Source organism: Schistocerca piceifrons, chromosome 1 (genome assembly GCF_021461385.2).
Source record: "Schistocerca piceifrons isolate TAMUIC-IGC-003096 chromosome 1, iqSchPice1.1, whole genome shotgun sequence".
Lineage (NCBI taxonomy): Eukaryota > Metazoa > Arthropoda > Insecta > Orthoptera > Acrididae > Schistocerca > Schistocerca piceifrons.
In genome coordinates this window covers 1230717030-1230739356 of record NC_060138.1, presented here as the reverse complement: position 1 = coordinate 1230739356, position 22327 = coordinate 1230717030, and the positions used below count along the sequence as shown (strand labels likewise).

At 43.8% G+C, this 22327-nt stretch overlaps 1 pseudogene; it reads right to left on the bottom strand.

The window, feature by feature from the left end:
• Window positions 1-14145: 14145 nt before the first annotated feature.
• Window positions 14146-14264, bottom strand: LOC124717591 (annotated as a pseudogene).
• Between the last annotated feature and the right edge of the window lie 8063 nt (window positions 14265-22327).

Below are 22327 nucleotides of genomic sequence, written 5' to 3'. Positions count from 1 at the left end.
ACCGTACAGTGCTTTTATAAGTGATAAAGTATTTTCCACATACTTAATGTGAAGCATGTGTAATCTTCTAAGTCGAGAGTTTTCAGTGCTTGTGCTTTTTCCGTGTGAAGAGTGGAGGAATGTTGAGTGGTAAATTCGAGGGCGAATTTCTCCGAAGGGTGGAGGAATGTTGAGTGGTACTTAAGTAAATAAATTAGTGAAATCAAAGTGAACTAGAAATTAGAATATAAATGGAAAACTTGGTTTAGTTTAGAGAGTTACATACTCGCATTCAGTGGGCAGAACAGCAGAACAGAAAAGACAATGACCGTGAAGTCAGCAAGTTCCACATAAGCGGGCGCTGTCGATTCAGCCGTCAGGGCATCGCTCGACCGGCTCACGTGTTTCTCAGTTGTCGCATGTGAGCAAAGGCCCTCGCCAACATTCCAAGAGCCAATGACCGACGTTAAGAAGATTCTTCGAGAAGCTTTTCAACGTGACAGAAGAGGCAATGGCCGTGAAGTCGTTCACCTCCAGTAAACTGAAGTGAATAAATACGCGAGACGTGGTGGGCCCGACAGATGAAGACGGGGACGGAGACGAAGACGAGAGACGAAGGAAGAAAAGAAGAGTAGCAGTAGTTTTCAGTCAGTTTCGGTGCTGAAGACCGTCATGCAAGAAGAGATTGCATCATGCACAGACGCACCAAGTCCGCCGCTGTAATGGAATAGCAAGCAGCAGCCGCGGCGCCAGAAGACAGAAGTTAAAAGGTATTTGAAGTCTGATTTTTACGTACCCGGGTGACTCGTGAGGATGGGAAGGAGACGGCCTCACCTCAGCAGTCACCTGTGAGCTGGGATGAAGACCTGACAGCCGAAGACTGGCAAGCGGGAGTCCGTGGTTCGAGTTCGGGACACTGGCCTTGCCCCGCCGCGCCGCTCCGCTGGTCGATGCACAACGCACGCGGCCGCTTAGAGAAGAGAAACACTGGGACGCCACATCCAAGGTATCACCATCCGATGCACGACTTCGCTCGCAATAATTAACGGGCCACCTCGCGCTGCGCGTCTCCAGTCAACTGGGCGAGACGGCGACACGAGATACACACCGCTACGCGTAATCAGACGCCGCCGCCGCCGCCGCCGCTGCCGCAGCAGAAGACTTCACAAACGACACAGCTGCCGCTCTCCGAACCAGAACATCCCGTAAGATACAGTTGTACAAATCTTCAGTAAAAGTTATCTTATGTAAAAATGATGTTTCATTCGACCTCATACCCGAGCCAAGGAAGAACCCACCCTGCCCACATGTTATGAAGAGAGAAAAGTTAATTTATTTAATATTTTCACCCTGACAGAATGCTTTAGAATACTCATCCTGACAATTGACAGCATCAAAGAGAAAACCCAGTTACATTGAGTGACAGAAGTGTCACATTTAGTAACACAACTGTTACATTTGGGTGTCAGAAGCCGTTGTAGTTGTTACAATATTCCCAAAAAATGATATCTACGGCTAGAAAAGAAATAACTAATATCTATGACTAAAATATGACGTCATTGGTCAAAGACAACGAGTTGTATTGCATTCTACAATTAACCCAAAACTTGAAATGTAGCTGAACCTCTACAATACACATACCAGTAGAGCAGATTAAAGCAGTTATTTCTAAATCAGATACTCACATAACGTAAGTCCTCTTACAGTTGAATCGATGTTTAACTCAGCGCCCTTCTTATTAACGGGATGCTGATCCATGTTAAGGACAACGGTGAAAATAATGGGCAGTAATATTACTGTCAGAACATCAACAGAAACTTAGTAGCAAAAGCTTTCACGAAATCTGGGCAATATCTCATCCCACATAACACATGGTGCTCATCGTTCATTCGTGTGCTGGCCTGGGAGAATTGACGTACATGGAGATGTTCATTAACAGAAGCAGAAAGAAGCCGATCTAGTCGAACTCTAAGGTACGACTCTCTAACAGAAACACAGAGGGAATCGGTGAGTCTCCTATAGGCACAGGCACACTCCCGAAAGTAAAAACCTGCCATCAAAACACGGAAAGTGGATTTGCATGGTTGGTAAGTCCAGTCTGCGATCCAAACAGCTTCCATCACTAACAGTCAACACCCAATCAGACTTCACGCGCGAATTGTGCGTGCCCTCGAATCCCGCCCTAACCGCTAGAAGGCCGAGATGCGAGAGAAGCTGTATGTATCCAGAATGGGAATTTCAGTCTGCAGCGGAGTGTGAGCTGACATGAAACTTCCTGGAAGATTGAAACTGGGTGCCGGACCATTACTCGAACTAAGGACCTTTGGCCAAGGTCCCGAGTTCGACTCTCAGTCCGGCACACAGTTTTAATCTGCCAGGAAGTTTCAAGCTGTATGTAGGTAACGGAAACGGAATGGAATTCAGGAAGAAAAGCGTACTCAATAAATATTCCATTGATGATATTCATTTACGAGTAGGCTTCCCCCGTCGGAGGTTCGAGTCCTCCCTCAGGCATGGGTAGGTGTGTTGTCCATAGCGTAAGTTAGTTTAAGTTAGGTTGAGTAGTGTGTGGGCTTAGGGGCCGATGACTTCAGCAGTTTGGTCCTATAAGACTTTACCATAAATTTCCTATATACGAGTGTCTCCGCTAAGAGTCTTCAGCCGACCGCTGTGGCCGAGCGGTTCTAGGCGCTTCAGTCCGGACCCGCACGACCGCTACGGTCGCAGGTTCGAATCCTGGCTCGGGCACGGATGTGTCTGATGTCCTTAGGTTAGTTAGGTTTAAATAGTTCTAAGTTCTAGGGGACTGATGATCTCATATGTTGTCCCATAGTGCTCCGAGCCATTTGAACCATTTTAACAGTGGTCAGGCGAATTTACTCTGGTGTTTCAATGTGTAGCTTGAATCACCCCAAAGAAATGGTTATCACGTCTTTTATATGCCGTCCGGTGTCGACGGATAGCTTCGCTTTCTTTCCCGTTACAATTAATATGGTTTTTTAAGCGGAATTTTACGTGCTCATTCTATAGAGCGGCTCCAGTTTAGTCTGGTACGATGTTTGTTTCACCGATATGTATTTACAGAAGCAGTACTCCAGCAGCTAACTGAAGAGCGCTGATGCATGGCGTTAGCAGTCAGCGCGGGCCTGCGTGGTGCTTTTCGCTCCTAGACTACAGGCTATTCATCGTGTTTCACTCTCCCCGTTCATACAGATTCATTCAACGAATATCACTCTAGATTAATTTTTGACCGCTCAATCGAATGGGTTCGTAAAATTCCGCTTTAAAAGTCATTTTCTTTGTAACGGGAAACAAGCGACACATTCCATCGACACTGGGCATCGCATGGAAGGCATGATGAGCAGTATTTGTTACGGATGATCGCAAAAACTAAATTGCGAATACCCGCCGAAATACCAGAAAAAGAAAAAGAACTACTGCGTTACGAGGCAGCAGTTTTTACTACGTTACCAATAATGCAAAGAAATACTTAGCGACAATGTCACGGCTTTTGTCATACAGAATATGTTTTCTCTGAAAGCAATAGCTCTGTCTATTTTGAAAGCTTTTAGAATAAACGAGTCATAATGTGCTAATGATACAAAATGCTCCCACAAACGACGAGCTATATATATATATATATATATATATATATATATATATATATATATATATATATATATATATAGTCTAAAAAGTGTTCGTCTAGTTGTAATTTTTTCAAAAAAACGAAGTATATGTCACGGGAAAGGAAGGGAATATAAAATGTGAACATCCAGTCATATGCAGCGAACCATGGTAGGCAATTTTTATTGATGGACTAGGAAAGAAATACATCCATAGCGATAACAAATTTGACAAAATGGAGAATTTATTCAAGGGATACTTCAAAAAGTGTTCGTCCACTCATATTTTTTAAATTTACAATCTGAAAATATGATTTCAATTTAAAAAATTAATATTTACTGGGGTTTCCCTTTGCAGCTATTACTGCTTGTAGTCGTCAGGGCATCTACTTGACCAAGTTTGCCGTTAGAGAGGCTGGAATTTTGTCCCACTCGTCTTGAAGTGCTTCCTTTAGGTCTCTCTTCTTAGAAATGTGTCTTCTCCTGATAATATCTTCCAGTACTTTCCAAAGGTGTTCAATAGGATTAATGTCTGACCTCTGAGAAGGGGTTTTAAGTTCTTTCGGGGTATTGTACAGGAGCCACAGTCTTGTATTTAGAGCCATATGCTTTGGGTCGTTATCGTGTTGAAAAATGCAATTTCCTTGCAGACCTAATTTTTCGGCGCTACGATTCAGATTTTCCTTTAAAATATTTATGTACATGTGGTGATCCATTGTACCTTCTATGAAATGTAATTTTCCAACACTTGCAGCATTCATACAGCCCCACACCATCAGGGAGCCACCACTGTGTTTAATCGTTGGTACAAGATTGCGTGGCAACATCTCCGCATTCTTCTTGCGCCACACCATTCGCCTGCCATCCGACCCAAATACGTTATATTTACTCTCATCAGAAAATATTACTCTATTCCAGAAGTAATTGTTTTTGAATCTATGTTCCATCGCAAACCGAACACGTTTCTTTCGATTCTGTTCACAGACCCAAAATTTCTTACGCGCTACCCGGCCATGATACCCATACATTTTGAAGGTATTTCTGATTGTGTTGGCACATACCTTCTTTCCTCTAGACTCTAACCGCACTGCAGTTCCTTCTCTAAATCCTCGCACAAACTAAAAAATGGCTGACATCGAAATAAGTGTCCAAGGAACAGAAAAGCAACTGGAATCACTCAACAGAGGAAAGTCCACTGGACCTGACGGGATACCAATTCGATTCTACACAGAGTACGGGAAAGAACTTGGCCCCCTTCTAACAGCCGAGTACCGCAAGCCTCTAGTGGAACGGAAGGTTCCAAATGATTGGAAAAGAGCACAGGTAGTCCCAGTCTTCAAGAAAGGTCGTCGAGCAGATGCGCAAAACTATAGACCTATATCTCTGACGTCGATCTGTTGTAGAATTTTAGAACATGTTTTTTGCTCGAGTATCATGTCGTTTTTGGAAACCCAGAATCCCCTATGTAGGAATCAACATGGATTCCGGAAACAGCGATCGTGTGAGACCCAACTCGCTTTATTGGTTCATGAGAACCAGAAAATGTTAGATACAGGCTCCCAGGTAGATGCTATTTTTCTTGACTTCCGGAAGGCGTTCGATACAGTTCCGCACTGTCGCCTGATAAACAAAGTAAGAGCCTACGGAATATCAGACCAGCTGTGTGGCTGGATTGAAGAGTTTTTAGCAAACAGAACACAGCATGTTGTTATCAATGGAGAGACGTCTACAGACGTTAAAGTAACCTCTGGCGTGCCACAGGGGAGTGTTATGGGACCATTGCTTTTCACAATATATATAAAGGACCTAGTAGATAGTGTCGGAAGTTCCATGCGGCTTTTCGCGGATGATGCTGTAGTATACAGAGAAGTTGCAGCATTAGAAAATTGTAGCGAAATGCAGGAAGATCTGCAGCGGATAAGCACTTGGTGCAGGGAGTGGCAACTGACCCTTAACATAGGCAAATGTAATGTATTGCGAATACATAGAAAGAAGGATCCTTTATTGTATGATTATATGATAGCGGAACAAACACTGGTAGCAGTTACTTCTGTAAAATATCTGGGAGTATGCGTGGGGAACGATTTGAAGTGGAATGATCATATAAAATTAATTGTTGGTAAGGCGGGGTACCAGGTTGAGATTCATTGGGAGAGTCCTTAGAAAATGTAGTCCATCAACAAAGGAGGTGGCTTACAAAACACTCGTTCGACCTATACTTGAGTATTGCTCATCAGTGTGGGATCCGTACCAGATCGGGTTGACGGAGGAGATAGTGAAGATCCAAAGAAGAGCGGCGCGTTGCGTCACAGGGTTATTTGGTAACCGTGATAGCGTTATGGAGATGTTTAACAAACTCAAGTGGCTGACTCTGCAAGAGAGGCGCTCTGCATCGCGGTGTAGCTTTCTCGTCAGGTTTCGAGAGGGTGCGTTTCTGGATGAGGTATCGAATATATTGCTTCCCCCTACTTATACTTCCCGAGGAGATCACGAATGTAAAATTAGAGAGATTCGAGCGCGCACGGAGGCTTCCCGGCAGTCATTCTTCCCGCGAACCGTACGCGACTGGAACAGGAAAGGGAGGTAATGACAGTGGCACGTAAAGTGCCCTCCGTCACACACCGTTGGGTGGTTTGCGGAGTATAAATGTAGATGTAACTCCGCAGCAAACATAGGAGCGATGATTTTATGTTTCTTCTTCATTTCCCTCATGATAAATCTTACGTCTGCATCACTCAAAGTGTGAAGGCGTCCGGTACGTGGTTGGTTTCTTAAGGGGCTCCGGAAAGGCTCAAAATCATGAAACGTTCAATTTTTACTTTTCTGCGTTTTCTGAATCTGCAGACTATTACCTTTTAATAGATATATAATTTATTCAATTCCGAAGACTACAACTATTTTAAAATTTTTTTGAAATGTGTTCTACATGGGCGTGACCCACTGTGGCGCTGTTAAACTGCTGTCAAATGGTGTTATTATTAACGTCCGTGTTCATCAGGTACATTTTAGTGATGTGAGATAAAGTATGTGTTGGGGCTAACCTGTGATGGTTCAGTATATATCGCTGGTGTGATTGTCGATTGTTTCATGTTTATTTACTCTGTCGTTATCTCGAAAATATTCGTAATTAATTCTGTTTCTTGAGTCTCTGTTTTGTTGAAGTATAATAATGAGTAAAAGTAAAGTTATTAGAAATCCTCTGAAGGCTTTTAAGAAAAGGAGAAATGTTGGAAAGCCAAAGGTATGTGTTATTACTGTAAACAATAAAGACGATAACCAAGTGAGTGAACCTAACCTCTCAAATACACCTGCCCATAGCAGTCAAAGTGGGAAAGAAAATACTTCACAGAAGAAGCTTGGTTCAATGAGTGAAAACTATGAAGGGCGAATCGGATGTGAATGAAATATTTGATATGTCGGTTCTCAAAGGAATTTTTTCAAACTGTGTAAGATATATTCATTGTAGTGAAGTTGGTCTGGAACTCTCCATAATAAAGCACGTAGGACTTGTTAGTGAAATACAACTGAAATGTGATAAGTGTTCATACATGACCACCTTTTGGAACAGTGTTGCAGTAACTGCAACTGAAGAAAATGGTAGCAAAATCTACGAACACAACATTAGATTTGTTTATTCCTTGCGTTCAGTTGGTAAGGGTGCTACTGCAGGTGCAATTTTCTGTGGCATCATGAATCTTCCAAATCCCCCAACCAAGTTTACGACCTATAATAAATTAATAGGGTCTAAAGTAGAAGATGTCTGTATAGAATCTATGAAGAACGCTGTGGAAGAGGCAGTAATGGAAAATAATGGTAACAGAGATTTGACTGCAGCGTTCGATGGTACCTGGCATAAACGGGGACACACATCTCTTCATGGTGTAGTATCTGCCACCAGTATGTATACAGGGAAAGTTTTAGATGTAGCAGTAATATCAAAGTATTGTAGATGTCCACAAAAATATAAAGGTACGCATGAAAATAATTGCAAAGCTAACTATAGTGGCAGTAGTGGAGGAATGGAAGTGGCTGGTGTTGCCAGTATATTCCAGCGTTCTGAGGCGTGTGATAAAGTGCGATATGTTAATTACCTTGGTGACGGTGATTCTAAATGTTTCAAACATGTTCAAGGACTGAAGCCCTATGGTGATGATGTTGTAGTGCAGAAATTTGAGTGTATTGGACACGTACAGAAGCGAATGGGAACAAGACTTCGGCGACTGAAAGCTTCGTACAAAAAACAAAAACTCAGTGATGGTAAAGGGTTGGATGGGAAGGGAAGGTTAACTGACAGTGTAATTGACAAAATACAGAACTATTATGGAATGGCTATTAGGCAAAATACACAAAGTGTCGACGAAATGAAGAAGGCTGTTTGGGCTCTTTTTTTTTCATACTTCTTCAACCGATGAAAATCCCCAACATAGCTTGTGTCCCAAAGAAGAAGACAGTTGGTGTAAATATAACAAAGGATTGCTAACTGGTGAAGTGTACACTCATAAGCATAGTCTGCCTCATGCAATAATGGAGGTGATAAAACCTATTTTCAGAGACTTAGCAGCACCTGAACTGTTGAAAAAGTGTATTCACGGAAAAACTCAAAACCCCAATGAAAGTATAAATAGTGTTATATGGTCGAGAATCCCCAGACTGTATTTGTTAGAATAGAAACACTTCACTTTGGTGTGTATGATGCTCTTGCGACTTTCAATGATGGCAACATTGTAAGGTGCAAGGTATTTAGAAATATGGGAATGAAGATAGGTTCTAACATGGTACGAGCGATGCTTGCTTTAGACAAGGAACGTCTTCGGGCTGCAGACAGGGCTGTAAAGAGTCTAGAAATACAAGCAAGAGTAAACAGGAGGAGGAACAAGAGGAAGCTGGAGGAGGAGTTTGCAGAGGATGAAGATAATCCATCCTATGGACCTGGAATGCACTAAAAAGTTAATCCAATCTTTGTCGCTCGATTCCCAAAACTTTTATTTTCTCATACTAATTACATGTTTTCTAAGGATCTTCCAAACATATTTGTTTCAAACTTTCAGTAAATGTTACACAGTACCTTCTGCATAATTTAACACAGCCTTTTTCCAAAAAACTGTATATTTTTGAATAAATAAATAAATAAAAAATTGCAAAAAAATGTTGTGATGTTGTGAATTTTCATTACAATTGAAAAAAAATCATCTTTAATAACTGAACTAAAATTTTGTAAAATCTCTGTGTTAAGCTGTACCCCATATTCCAATAAATAATCTGTAAAAAGTTCAACTTCCTACCTCAAATACTTTGTGAGGAAACATGTAATTTATAAGCGTTATTTTAACATTGCACGTATAGGGCGTTCCGGAGCCCCTTAATGATTTTTTTGCGCAAAATCGATCTGTTGTCAACTGAACCGTCGATCTGGGTCTATTGACTACTTCAGCAATCTCTTAAGAATATTTGCACTATTTATGTAAACGCAGAATAAGTTTCCTTTCGATCAGCGTCGTCTCACTACGCTTACGGCCACGGCGCTAATTGCTCTGTATCGGCGACGTTCCGAACCACAACAGACGATAGAGTGGGGCCGCGCACGGTTGACTCTAGTGTGTGCCGTGGGTCAGCGCTAAATATTTGCCACTACGCGCAGAATTTCCTCATGTTCAGATGGTGGACGACTACTTTATGTACTAGCTCTTATATTACATTTTCCATTTTGTTAACCTTGCTGTCGATTTTGATGGATTTCTCTCCTTGCGTTTCAACAAACATGACTTACCGAGGTACTTCTTACATGACTGGCTCTTTAGATTTTGTATACATTTCTTCTCATCTTACACAGACTTTGTTTTCTAAAAAATATGCAGCTAGACGAATACTTAAGCCGCTAATGATATACTCAGGCGAAAATAGGTTTCATAGACACTACGCTGTGAATTATTGTTGTCACAGTGATTATGTGCGAGAATTAATGTCAAACAGAAGCTTCGGTCATACCTCAATTACTGTAATGAGCACGGCGTTGGCGTACAGACGTGTAGCGTTTGGCCAGTAAAGGCTACTGTGTAAGGGCACGATAGCACGTGAACACCCTGACTTTAGACAACTTGCGGATTTGTTGGTTATTTTTCTTTGAACGCTATTAAACGTAGCGTAGATGCGATAATCTGAAATACACGGCACTAAATCTACCGCGATAGGTATCGGTACTCCTCTAGACTTTGTGAAACTTGGCATCACGGTCGCGAGCACATCTTCAGCCCTGCACGTTTGAAGTTGCTTTTGCGCATGCGCAACTGTCACGACGCTACTTCCTTATGAGTCGAATACAAACGGATTTGATAAACAATGTGCAAGGTTCACGGCGTGCTCAGCTAGCCCTTACGACCAAACTACAAGTTTGTGTCGATGCCACTAGGTGGCAGCAGCACACTGCAGCAGACTTTTATCACTCTCCGCTTGGCAAAAGTCGCGCTAGACGGTACCACACTCCTCAGGTATCCCAATTCAGTGACTGTATAGTAAAATTATATTGGACGTCATTATAAGTTATAGAAAAACCTATTTTGTGGATTCGTGAATGAGTTATAGCATATTAAGTTTTGGATTTGATCATACAGTAATCCTTTTGAGGCAGTGAGAACTATAAGAGCCCAAAGCACATCATCGTTGACTGTGAGACTGTAGCGTTTATTCATGCTTCTGAGATCTGTTGACCTTTTGGTGAGTTAGGTTTATCAGTGCTGTATGCCCACACGGTATATATGAATATTCAAGAAAAGCTGACTCACTGGTTTCGCTTATATTCACTTGAATATGGAATCGACGAAAGTGTGCTTTAGGCCCTTATTGTTCTCAGCGCCTCATTTTTATTCTGGTTAAGTGACCATGTTGGTAGACATTACTGTAGTTGTTGTGGTCTTCAGTCCTGAGACTGGTTTGATGCAGCTCTCCATGTTACTCTATCCTGTGCAAGTTTCTTCATCTCCCAGTAGCTACTGCAACCTACATCCTTCTGAATCTGCTTAGTGTATTCATCTCTTGGTCTTCCTCTACGATTTTTACCCTCCACGCTGCCCTCCAATGCTAAATTTGTGATCCCTTGATGCCTCAGAACATGTCCTACCAACCGGTCCCTTCTTCTTGTCAAGTTGTGCCACAAACTCCTCTTCTCCCTAATTCTATTCAATACCTTCTCATTAGTTATGTGAGCCACCCATCTAATCTCCAGCATTCTTCTGTAGCACCACATTTCGAAAGCTTCTATTCTCTTCTTGTCCAAACTATTTATCTCCCATGTTTCACTTCCATACATGGCTACACTCCATACAAATACTTTCAGAAACGACTTCCTGACACTTCAATCTATACTCGATGTTAACAAATTTCTCTTCTTCAGAAACGCTTTCCTTGCTATTGCCAGTCTACATTTTATATCCTCTCTACTTCGACCATCATCAGTTGTTTTGCTCCCCAAATAGCAAACCTCATTTACTACTGTAAGCGTCTCATTTCCTAACCTAATCCCCTCAGCATCACTCGACTTAATTCGACTACATTCCATTATCCTCGTTTTGCTTTTGTTGATTTTCATCTTATATCCTCCTTTCAAGACACTGTCCATTCCGTTCAACTGCCCTTCCAAGTCCTTTGCTGTCTCTGACAGAATTACAATGTCATCGGCAAACCTCAAAGTTTTTATTTCTTCTCCCTGGATTTTAATTCCTGCTGCAAAGTTTTCTTTTGTTTCCTTTACTGCTTGCTCAATATACAGACTGAATAGCATTGAGGGTAAGCCACAACCCTGTCTCAGACTCCCTTCTCAACCACTGCTTCCCTTTCATGCCCCTCGACTCTTATAACTGCCATCTGGATTCTGTACAAATTGTAAATAACATTTCGCTCCCTGTATTTTACCTCTGCCTCCTTTAGAATTTGAAAGAGAGTATTCTAGGCAACATTGTCAAAAGCTTTCTCTAAATCTACAAATGCTAGAAACGTAGGTTTGCCTTTCCTTAACCTTTCTTCTAAGATAAGTCGTAAGGTCAGTATTGCCTCACGTGTTCCAACATTTCTACGGAGTCCAAACTGACCTTCCCCGAGGCCGGCTTCGGTAATTTTAACACCTGTCAACACCTGCTTTCTTTTGGATTGGAATTATTATATTCTTCTTTAAGTCTCAGGGTATTTCGCCTGTCTCATACATCTTCCTCACCAGATGGTAGAGTTTTGTCAGGATTCGCTCTCCCAAGTCAGTCTAAAGGTCTATTTACTACTTGAATTTAATCATTTCTACAAACGGCTGTTCATGTTCGGAGTTGGTCGTGTACTGCGCAATAATCGGCTTTCGTGTGTCGTGACAACACCAACTCTGCTGAAATCTGTTTTTAAGTGCTAACAGAAAAGAAAATTACCACGAGAATTTAGCTGCAAAGGACCTAGGGCTTCCCAGACCACATCCGTTAACAGAGGAAGTTACAAAATCAAATAAGCTTCAGTACAAGCGAACATTTAACAAAGAAGTGTACAATTGTGTAAGTTGTTTTTTGGTGCATGTTAAGACTGCTGCTACGGTCGCAGGTTCGAATCCTACCTCAGGCATGGATGTGTGTGATGTCCTTAGGTTAGTTAGGTTTAAGTAGTTCTACGTCTAGGGGACTGATGACCTCAGATGTTATGTCCCATAGTGCTTAGAGTTATTTGAACCATTTTTGCAAGTTAAGACTCTCTGAATTTCTGCCTGGAAGTTAATTCGTGGACTAATACATGTGTTACGGATCCTGTACATTTGTCTGAAAAAATAAAAAAAAGCACAAAACTATTACTTATACAAAAGCTCGGAAAGGAGAGTAGCGAAAGCTTACACATTATTTCGTTCCTGCCCTAAACTGTAATTCATTGTGTACCACACAACAAAATTCCAGAAAAACATATTTTGTTTGTTTGACAAGTTTGTTGTTGTTGTTGTGGTCTTCAGTCCTGAGACTGGTTTGATGCAGCTCTCCATGCTACTCTATGCTGTGCAAGCTTCTTCATCTCCCAGTAACTACTGCAACCTACATCCTTCTGAATCTGCTTAGTGTATTCATCTCTTGGTCTCCCTCTACGATTTTTACCCTTCACGCTGCCCTCCAATAGGCATCCCTTGATGCCTCAGAACATGTCCTACCAACCGATCCCTTCTTCTAGTTAAGTTGTGCCACAAATTTCTCTTGTCCCCAATCCTATTCAATACCTCCTCATTAGTTATGTGATCTACCCATCTAATCTTCAACATTCTTCTGTAGCACCACATTTCGAAATCTTCTACTCTCTTCTTGTCCAAACCATTTATCGTCCATGTTTCACTTCCATACATGGCTACACTCCATACAAATACTTTGGCAAGTTATGCATACTATTATTATTACTGTTATTAACATTACAGACAGTGGCTGTAGTTGTGTAAACTTATTGATAAACGTAACTATTATACAGCTGATGCTATCTGAGTCTAAAAATTTGTGAACACTCAGAATGTATACTCACGAGACGCCACTGCGTGTGGCAGTGCTCCACAGGTAACAATACCGGACTGTACCGTCGCTACCTCGCCTCACTGTTTCTCGCCTGCAAATAGGGCGATGCTGCCACCCGGGCAAGGTCTAAGTTCGCTTTTCCGGGTAATAATCAGGATATCCGGAGATGTGCGTAACGATCTGATTCAGACGGCGTACCTCGCATAGTTTCCTTACGCACTCTGCTGACGGTTGCGCCTGTATTCCCCAGACGGCATCGCAGCTCGTCCGCAGGGCGAGTCGCCCCGCCCCCAGGCCCTGGCTGCGTTGTCGGCAAAACACCTGGCGCATAATCAGGGCCTCATTACGCTGTTTGCCCGGCGACTGCGGCTGCAACAAGCGGAATACGAATACAGCGGCCCGCCCCGCCTCGCTGTTTACACGACGCGCGGCCCCAGCGTCAGCTAACCACAACAGCAGGCACCACGGCGCCCGCCGGCTGTTCAGTATTAGCCGACTGCCAAATAACATCACGTCCGAGCGCGCGGATCATACGCCGCGCCGGAGCTGAACTACACTGTTACTTCCAGCGTCTGCGCCTCTCTATGGACCGGCAAATTATGTATTGCGTGCGCAGAATCCACAATTTTACGATTCAAATGTGGAAACAAGTGCTATGAAGTTCCGAACCAACTATGATATACCTGTGAAAACTGCAGTACCGCAAATTTTCTTTGAGGAATATTTTACTGCTCATGGAAATACCAATACGATGATGGAACTCTCCTGCAGTGTTCAATAGCAGCGATCGGAGGGTCATACGTAATTTTATCAAATGCTTCACCAAAGCACACGCACTTCGTCTTCAGGCCACGAGTGGCCTACTGGGACCATCCGACCGCCGTATCATCCTCAGAGCAGGATGCGGATATGAGGGGCGTGTGTTCAGCACACCGCTCTCCCGGTCGGTATGATAGTATTCTTCACCAAAGCCGCTACTATTCGGTCGAGGAGCTCCTCAATTGGCATCACGAGGCTGAGTGCACCCCGAAAAATGGCAACAGCGCATGGCGATCCGGGCTGGTCACCCATCCAACTGCCGACCACGCCCGACAGCGCTGAACTTCGGTGATCTCACGGGAACCGGTGTATCCACTGCGGCAAGGCCGTTGCCATCAAATGCTTCACCTGGATAAGAAACTGATTCTCAGAGATTTCAACCAGTCATAATACTTGTTGGCTGCGTAAATTATTCAATGTAACGACATTGTAGCGGCACCACTGTTTAGGATAGGGAAAGTTAGTTTTATGCAATATTCTGAGCAAAAGTTACAGCCAGGGGTGGGCTGGATTGCAGTGAGTTACGCATACCAACAGTTGCGAAGTATAATAAAGGCCACAGGGCCGTCAAATTGCTGAGAGAGTATATGTAGTGGTTTTACATGTCGCAAATCATAGGCAGAAGGGGCCCACTGGCCACCCTAGTGTGTTACGAGTACGTGACGCGAAGCGGCGCGTATGGCAAAACAGAGGTGTACAGCTGTGTATAAATAGGTGTGGGTTCATAACGAGATTCATTCAAGTGTGGCAGCTCTCCTGGACAGTGGGGCGTGTCACACCACCAGCTACATACAACATCAGATGGGGCGCCAATGTTCCAGTCCACAGCAGGTCACTGGTTCGACCCTCTGAGGCTGACGTGGAGTTCGTAGGCAGGCAGCAGTGGACCCCTCCATGGCTCACTACCACGGGCAGTCATCCTGGCTTCCAACACACGCTGGAGGCATCCCGAGGCAAAGGCAGCAGATTCAGACTCCAGATGATGGGCACTTGTTGTCGCCCCGACCTTAGCCACAGTGACGAGAAGCACGCAGCTGGCTGCCTGCGGCTCACACCGAGCAGCGCTGAGTCAGCATGGACGCAGACCGCTGAGTCAACTGCCAGCATCCTAATGACATCACAACTCCGCTGCTGTACATGGCCGACTCACAGCAGTGCGTGCACGGGTCGCTGAGGCAGCCATTCCGCGCGAAACCGTTTTTCAGACAGCAAAGTGGTGTCCTCGGCATTGTGGGACCCAGTGACATAGATCGTGAGGAGCGGTGGCACTGTAGTTGGAGACAATAAATCACTTGGAAAGACGAGACAAGTCTTAATACAGTGCCGTCTATCTCTTCCCACTACATTTCGTGTTGCTGTTACATTCGGTGGCTGAAGTTGCCATTACAACATGTTTTGAAGTATCAACCTCGTTTACTATGGCAATACAAAAAAAATTTACCAAAAGATCGATTAACTATTAAAGTTTTTCTGTACAGTATTGCCATTTGCTGTGGACGTCCTGTGGAGAAAGAGAAGGGAAACCAAATATCATAATCGTTTTGTAAAGAGCTTCTCAAATTGAGAAAATAAATAACGCATTGGTTCACCTCTAGTCTTAATGCTAGTAAGTTATTTGGCTTCGCATTGATGACTGAGTTGTTGGATGTCCTAAAGAGCGATGTTGTGCCGAATTATGTACATCTGGCGCGTTAGATCAAAGTCCTGAGCTGATTGACTGGCCCTGCCCAAAATGCTCCAAACGTTCTCAACTGGGGAGCAATTCAACCTTGCTGGTCTAGGTATGGTTTGGCAAGCACGAAGACAAGCAGTAGAAACTCTTGCCATGTGCGGGAGGGTATTATCTTGCTGAAATATAAGCCCAGGATGGCTTTCCATGATGAGCAACGAAACGGGGTGTATACTATTGTCAACTTACTGTACTGTACGGCGGGTGACAGTTTGGTATCCCACTGCTGTCTGGGCATGTCCAGACACGTCTTCGCTTCTCATTGGGGTTCAATTCGACGCGAGGCTCAGCACTGAATTCAACTCCAGTCAGTGATATTTCAGGCCGACAATGTTCTGTTAAAAATTACAGAAGAAAAATTGTATTCATGAATTATGGGATGTCAGGTTAGTTGGTCACTGTGGAGCCACAGAGTATTCATAGTGATACGTCAGTTTGCTTGGAAGCTTCACAGACGAAAGACCCCTGTTTCATTGTGTGACAGTACAGCACCTGCAGCTACTGTGGTGAACCTGTAGATCCAATTGAAGCGCTACTGATGGTGGTTTTCGTAAGGCTGCTTAACTATGACTGCATGTCCACAGGTAATGGGGCTAGACAGTTTCATGAACAGCCTGCATTGTTGCAAAATTTATTTCAGATGGTGGATTAAAAATGGCGACAGCATATGTGGCAATATCAGACTCACCTCATGGTGGGAAATTCAAATTTTGGCAGGAAATAGAGCATTTTAGGTACATAGCCTAACTTAACTCCCCCACCCCTTCCGCTCCTACTACTATGTCATCAACCCCCACCACCATCCCACCCCCTGGAAATGGTAGGAAACGTTCAGCCCCCATCCAGCTGCTGGAAAGAAAGATTAGGATAGCGTCTTTTATTTATTTTGGTGGGAAATCTGTTCTTGGTGGTGTTATCCCCTGACAGATTGTCCACCACACTCCAGCACCCCTACCCTGGTTTTCTGTTGTCCCCCGCCACCATTTTTTCTGATCGTGCATGTTTATGTTTGCCTCCAAGTTTGAAGACGGCCTACCCCTGTCCACAATACCCCCACCAGAGGGTGGTTCAAATTATCACACAGCCACTCCCCACTTACCGCCACCCTCCACAGCCCATTTTCCGAGTTCCAGCTGCTTGTTTGGAGCACTGTCAGAGAGAAAAGAATTGCAAAGCACTACAGCTACTGCGGTGTTCCTTACTTTTCTGAAACGCTGATTTGGCTTAGTTTATTTTCGCTGCTGGAGTCAGGGATGTTAAGGCACTTATTTTTTATTTTCCTCACTTTTCGAAGCACAGTTCTACAGTGGGAAACCCACACTGGTGTTTAAGCACTGACAGGAAAATCAGAAAAATTATGTATCTAAAGGCTCATGAGATATTTCGAAACCTACGAGAGGTCACGAAAATAAAAGAACACAGGCACACAGCAGATGTCTAGAAATTCTACTAGAATTCGAGGCAATGTCCTACAGACGAGAAAAATGGCTGGACTTTTGGCTAAATTTTCGATGTCCTATAACTGCTGGTCTGGGTAAAGCCACAATGGCATGTGTGGGATAGCATCCTACCTGTCTGAACAAGAAGACGCTGGTCTGTCCGGACTTGTCTCTGAACTCTCAAATAAAGCCGACATCACGTGACTCTCTGACGTCACGGGACTTTCCACAGATGCCTTGTTCAGCCTCTGATTTGTTCGAACAAGTCTGCTGAGACTCCCGTGCTCCCAAAAAAGGAAGTCTTGTGACTATCTGACGTCGTGGAACTTTCTGCGAGTGGAGTGTCCTGATTGGTTCTTACTGAATTCACCTGCCAAAATGCTGTTGCTGGTGTGGGATCACTGTCCACCTCTTTCTAAAGTTGGAGAAATTCGAGAATTTCAGTCGAAAACTATTTTCCTACACATCGAAAACGAAAATACTGCAGTCATATTGTACTGACAGTGAAACCATGCAAACGTGGTCTGTAGACCACGAGTCCACAGCTCGTGGTCGTGCGGTAGCGTTCTCGCTTCCCCATCCCGGGTTTCCGGGTTCGATTCTCAGCGAGGTCAGGGATTTTCTCTGCCTCGTGATGACTGGATGTTGTGTGATGTCCTTAGGTTAGTTAGGTTTAAGTAGTTCTAAGTTCTAGCGGACTGATGACCATAGATGTTAAGTCCCATAGTGGTTCAAAAATGGTTCAAATGGCTCTGAGCACTATGGGACTTAACATCTATGGTCATCAGTCCCCTAGAACTTAGAACTACTTAAACCCAACTAACCTATGGACATGACACAACACCCAGTCATCACGAGGCAGAGAAAATCCCTGACCCCGCCGGGAATCGAACCCGGGTAAGTCCCATAGTGCTCAGAGCCATTTTGTAGACGACGAAATACGGAAACTACTGCTAAACTGAATTTTTAGGTGTGAAACCGATTTCCAACGATGCAATATCACCACAAACCATTACCACCAGACCTTATCGCTACGTCGCTGTAGTAAACACAATTCATATCATGCACCACACTAAATTATCACTTCTGCATATAGCTACCGACCGCCAGACACTCCTACATTTACCGCGAACACACTGAGATCCCAAAAACAGAAACACACGCACCGTATGTAGTCTCAGTGTTAGATATCCCCCGCGAGGTCGGTCAGCCATCCACCGCTGCAGGCGGTCGTGGGACAACTGCGCCCGCACGCGATGCATGATCGAGACGCCCCCTGTGGACAGCAGTCACTCTCCAAACTGGTGTACAAAGGCTAGGTTGGTTCCTCCACCACAAATGCATTCATTAACGGCATGTTTTTGCAGTTGTTTCTGCAACGGACTGCTAATATCACTAAACTCTGGGATTAAAAGAATATCTACTTTCTGAGCTCTGTCGATGAGAAATGCTGCGTCAATCACGAACTTATTTACCGATCTCGAAACCAATATCAGATAAAGTATTCGCTTTTACTGGCCAAAAAGGAAGAAGGCTATATTTGTGACATTTTTATGCTGATATCATCGATAACATATCGAAATTTCCAGAATTTCATGTACACTATGTGGTCAAAAGTATCCGGACACCTGGCTGGAAAAGACTTACAAGTCAGTGGCGCCCTCCATCGGTAATGCTGGAATCCAGTATGGTGTTGGCGCACCCTTAGCGCCGGCCGGGGTGGCCAAGCGGTTCTAGGCACTACAGTCTGGAACCGCGCGACTGCTACGGTCGCAGTGATGTGTGTGATGCCCTTAGGTTAGTTAGGTTTAAGTACTTCTAAGTTCTCGGGGACTGATTGTATCACGCCCGGGACGCCCGGGACGCTTAAACTGTTACTGTTTCTGCTTTTCTTGACCCTGCGCCTTGTCCACACCACGCACCTGGTAATCCCGCGGCGGTCGTACTGTTCTGCTCCACACTGCTGCTGGCGCGCCTGAAATTATCTGTCGAAATATGCAAGCGGGTTTAGGGGAGCCACTCAACGTTAAAACACAACACTGTCCTATGTCTGGTATGAACATCTATATTCTGAGATGATATGGAAACCACAGGTTGCACTGTTTACACTCTAAATCGTAAATATTATCCCAATTAACAATCTTGATGATTAACAGTCCAAAATATCATTCGGACGAGCGTATGCGTAACCGACACGACGCGGGTGATTGTTGATGATGCGGAAGCCGAATGATTGAACGAAAGGTCTTAGGCTCGTCACACATACAGACATCTGGTAATAGTCCTCCTTGTCACTAGTAATGATATAACACTGTTCGTAAAGTTAATTTTTCAGTTCTCAGTTCTCACTTGTACGAGCGTGCGCATAACCGTCGCGGCGCGGCTGATTGTTGATAATGCAGAAACGCGATGATCGAACGCACGTCCTCACGCTCGCTACAAGACACTGGCACTTGACTGCACTCTTTTATGGTGACTAATTTTTGCTGATTCACATCAGTTCATTCTGAGAGGCCGAACACGGCGCGGATGATTGATACTGTACGGTACGACACGCTACGAGAGGATACACAAATACGTTATCAGCAGCACTGCTCATTTTTTAAATTACTTCTTGACGCACTTTCCTCTGAATCACTAGCATATTTTATCACTTTACTGTAATAACATTTGTAGCAACACTTCAACTTATATACTATCAATGCCGCTCACATGCAGAGCAACACACTACATATCATAACCGTTCCGTGTCTCGACTCCCTAGACGCGGCTGCCCGCAAAGATACTCCACAACTAAACCAGCCTTACATGATGACCTCAGAAGTTAAGTCCCATAGTGCTCAGCGCCATTCTTGAACAACCCTTAGCCTTGATGACAGCTTCCACTATCGAGGCATACTTTCAATCAGGTGCTGGAAGATTTCTTGGGGAATGGAAGCCCATTTTTCACGGAGTGCTGCACTGAGGAGAGGAATCGATGTCGGTCGGTGAGGCCTGGCACGAAGTCGGCGTTCCAAAACATCCCAAATGATTCAGGTCAGGACTCTTCGCAGGCCAGTCGATTGCAGCGATGTTACTGTCGTGTAACCACTCCGCCACAGGCCATGCGTTATGAACAGGTGCTCGGTCGTGTTGAAAAATGCAATCGCCATCCCCGAATTGCTCTTCCACAGTGGGAAGCAGAAAGGTGCTTAAAACATCAACGTAGAACTGTGATAGTGCCACGCAAAACAACAAGGGGTACAACCCCCCCTCCATGAAAAACTCGACCACACCATAACACCACCGCCCCCGAATTTTACTGTTGGCGCTACACACGCTGGCAGATGATGTTCACCGGGCATATGCCATACCCACACCCTGCCAACGGATCGCCACATTGTGTACCGTGATTCTTCACTCCACACAACGTTTCTCCACTGTTCAAACGTCCAGTGTTTACGCTCCTTACACTAAGCGAGGCGTCGTTTGGGATTTACCGACGTGATATGTGGCTTATGAACAGCCGCTCGACCATGAAATCCAAGTTTGCTCACCTTCCGCCTGTCATAGTACTTGCAGTGAATCCTGATGCAGTTTGTAATTCCTGTGTGATGGTCTGGATAGATGTGTGCCTATTACATATTACGAGCCTGTTCAACTGTCGGCGGTCTCTGTCAGTCCACAGACGAGGTCGGCCTGTACGCTTTTGTGTTGTACGTGTCCCTTCACGTTTCCACTTCATTAGCACATATGAAACAGTGGACCTATGGATGTTTAGGAGTGTGGAAATCTCTCGTACAGACTTACGACTCCCAATCACCTGACTACGTTCGAAGTCCGTGAGTTCCGTGGAGCGCCCCATTCTACTCTCTCACGATGTTTAATGACTACTGAAGTCGCTGATATGTAGTACCTGGCAGTAGGTGGCAGCACAATGCACCTAATACGAAAAACGTATGTTTTTGGGGCTGTCCAGATACTCTGATCACATAGTGAATTTTCAAACGGTTTTCCGGAAAATCATACCATTTATGCGGCTTTTCGCGATATCGACCGATAGCAGTGTATTCCATCAATCACCTGCACGGATTAATTCTGAACATAAAGAGAGCTGGTACTTTACGAGTTCATTACGTGGGACATGCTTCAAATCACCTATGTAGAAATATATCTCGTCTCCAAAGAGTTTTACTTGGAATCTCGAAAATAGAGGAAACTGGTAGTTCCACTCTTATCTTTTAACGAATAACGATGTCAATGATATAACAGGCTCCTGGTCATCCTCGTACTTTACAAAGTTTTCTATTGTTGTAATGCTCATAATCATATGTTTTTCTCCTGTCCAGAAAACCAGCAAGCGTCTCTTCCACCGGTGTTTCACCATCTCGATGCAAACAAAACATCACAGTCCAAGTTCTCTCAACCAATTTGTGAGTTAACGATCATTGCGTCCTCATTTAAATATATGGCCGAAAGAGTCAGCCTACAGGAATTGTGAAACGAACCCTGTCGTCCAGGACCATGAGCCACAAAATGCGAAATGCGAAAAATCACAGGCCTCTATTGTCTATCGAGGCCTAAGCGGTGTAGTGTGCAAGAGAGACAGACGAGAACCTATGTCGTAGGGAAGACCAGTAGAAGGCGTTTGTGGGTAATGAGACGTAGCAGTGTTAAATAAATATGGCGGACCTAAGATCGGCCATAAAGGGAAACATTTATGAAAACTATTTAATTCTGTAGAAATTCAGGCAATGAAGCCACACAATTTTAATATGCCATCCTCGATAAATTTTCATGGTGATCCCAATAAAACTGGGATATTGATCATATATGTAATAGTTTAGGATTTACTCTTAAAGTGAAAGTAACAAGTTTTGTAACAAAGACCTGAATGCTAAAACCTGAATGTTTTGATCGATCTTAACGATCGACATTTCTTATAGAAGCGTATCATTAAAACGACAAACATTGTAAATATCAACTCTGTAACTTTGTTTAAAAGATATGGTAAATTTAAATTATCAGTATTTTCAGTTAAGCATCATATCATCATTTCCTCCACACAAAACACATTGAACGATGACAGCATGACACCTTATTGAATCATTAGATAATAGAATATTTGTTGTAAACTTTGGTACATGATAGTTACTTTTGTTCTTCAGTTGTTTATCAGAAAGCACATTGGTGCAAGGCTACTGGTCGTGGCATTCGAAGCTAAGAAGGAAATTGTGTTGGTTTTATGTA